The 2635-nt window shown below is 41.1% G+C and overlaps 1 pseudogene; it reads right to left on the reverse strand.

The window, feature by feature from the left end:
* The window catches only part of LOC145095757 (uncharacterized), a 4150-nt pseudogene extending 1885 nt beyond the window's left edge, over positions 1 to 2265 (reverse strand).
* Positions 2266 to 2635: the final 370 nt, after the last annotated feature.

The raw sequence follows: 2635 nt of genomic DNA on the forward strand, positions 1-2635 counted from the left end.
AAGATCTTAGCATAAAATGGAGTTACCCAACTTAAGTGTGAATTAGACTTACCAAGATGATAATACTTGATGCAAAGCTCTTGAAATCCCACCCTAAGGTCACAAAATTTACAAGAGGAAGTGAGGAGATTTCTTGAAGTTTTGAAAGGGAATTAGGAGTGGAATGAAGTGAGAAGAGTGGTGATGGGGAGGTGGTATGGACAAATTTTAAGGAGAGAAGGGAGGGTGGATGGTGCTTTGAAGTATGATGGACAAAAGTTATTCATTCTAGATGCATGTTGGTTACTTGCATGGATGTATGCCATGTAATATTGAGGTGTCAATTCTAGGTAATTCCTCCCATTTTTTTTTTTAGATACACCCTAACCGACCCAAGGTTGGCCCAAGAAAATTTCCATGGGTTTCGATTTGGCTTTATGGATCGAGTTTCAGGTTTATATGAGACTGTGTCAACCTAAATGTCAATGTATAAAAGTAGAATTTTTAATGACGTTGAAGTTTTTAAAGTTCTCTAGATGAGATGTTTTAAGGTTACCTAAGGAGGTTATATTGTACAAGAATTCATATTTTAACCTAATTTTGCTAGTTGTGACATCATCCCCTCGTTAGAGGGAATTTCGTCCTGAAATTCGTTCTAAAGCAGTATCTCCAATTCTAAGGATAAGGTGTAGGTGTCTTGGTTTTGTCTAGTCTCTTCGTTCTTAGGAGAATTTAAGTCTTTGGTTAGTTGGGTGTTGGTCATCTCAGCCCAACACAGAGGTATTCTAACCTTGCGTCCTGTATGGTTAAGTGAAAAGGGGTGGTTATGGCTATTGATGATTTGTGTACCTGATGACCTAAACGTCGTGACTCTAAACCTTAGGGAAAACATATTTGTTACTAAAGTTAATGTTTTGTGCCGTATAGTTGGCCTCATACTTCTTAAGTTGCCATGGGAGTTTCTTACTAAGGGATTTTGAACTAGTGGGTGGTTGATCTTTGCTTGTTTCTACGAGTAGGTTGAGTAAATCCTTGATTTGGGATAAGAGATATCGATCCTCGAGGATGGGTTCATTTGATCCTTAGTAGTAAATGGTCCTATGGACACTTAGCTTTTCCTATTTATCAGTTGCATAGGCATTCTCTGAGGTTCAAGTCTTGGTTTGATAACTTCATACTTAGTGGGTCGTTCCATCGATGGGATACCTTCGGTGTTTATGTTGGTGCTAAGTGGTCTATGTGGTCTAGCTACGAGGATGGTTCCATGAGTTAAGTCGATCTCCGAACTCAACTTGGCATGTAGGTGATATTTCCGGAAGGACTTTGGAGACATCTTAGGGGGGTTATAAATCTCTAGGTTTCCCTTGGTGTCCTTTGCTCCTTGTTTCTTATCCCTACTATGGGCTTAGGGAAAGCGTGGTATTTCTTGCATGGGTACCTAAGGGTCTAGATGCCCGAGATAATTCGAGTATTGTTTTTACAAGTTGTAGGGGTCTCGTTAATCGATTGGTTAAGATGAAGAGTCTCGTTGGTACATGAATTTCGTATGGTGAGGATCAAGTCAGTCCATGTTAATTGACACCGTTGGGCTCCTTATTGTAATAGACGTTGGATAGATTTGTAAAGGGATAGTTGTTAGAAATGATAGTGTGTTCCATGTACACGTTTGTAATGTTACCAATTTTGTCCCTGGGTATTCCTACTGTGGTTACATCGTTTTGAATTTTTGGGTGCCCGAGCAATACGAGTGCCTTGGTATAAACGATGTGATTTCATAGTCTGATTTCTATTAGACCTCCCTATGATGGTTTGATGTAGCCTACTCATACATAATTCAAGATTGAAAATATTGTAGACTGAGTGGTCATGTCCTAAATCGATAGTTAGACAAAGAATGAGAATTAAGACGGATTTAAGTGCCCTAAGCTTGTAAAATTTTAATTACATACGACCTTATGTTTATACTAAGTTAGACTGAGTGAATTTGGGAACGTACCAAAAAAACCTCGGTGGGGTTCCTCATTTACCCTTTCAGGTCCAGTTTTTAAACTCCTCCTGGTCCTCCTTCATTCTTCTATGTTGGACAATTCCTCTTGAAGTGTCCCATCTCACCGCATGCGTGGCATACTGGACTTACTTCTGGGTTGAGTGTTGGAGGGACGCATGGGGTCGGGGCCCTACAGTAGCAAGAGATGTGCCCCTTATTGTTGCACCTATTGCAATGCAATTCCCAGTAGATTCCATGATGATGGTAGCGGCACTTGCTGCAGAGCGGGAGGTGTCCATGATATGGTTTTCTCGGTGCTGGGGTAGGGGCTGCTATAACTTGTTGATTTTTGGTAGGCCCTTGAGTCGATCATCTTCCTTTCTTCTTCCCCCACTTTCGCTTCATGACCTTAGGTTTGGGGTTTAGGGTGTCTGTGTAAGTTTTCCCTCGTTGGTTTCCTTGGTTGATACTATGGTTGGAGTTATCGATACCATTTCCATTTCCATTTGGATTGTTGGCGTTCAGTTGTGCCATGACGGCTGTCACGACAGTTATTACAATGACTTGGAAGGTTGTGGGGTCCATCTGCAGAACTGGTGTTTTGTCGGCTAGGTTTGTTTCCATGGGTAGACATGATTCTGTTGCATGATGAGGAATAGGTTCATGAGT

This window comes from Lactuca serriola, chromosome 3 (assembly GCF_051521515.1).
Source record: "Lactuca serriola cultivar US96UC23 chromosome 3, Lser_US96UC23_V15, whole genome shotgun sequence".
NCBI classification, from domain to species: Eukaryota; Viridiplantae; Streptophyta; class Magnoliopsida; order Asterales; family Asteraceae; genus Lactuca; species Lactuca serriola.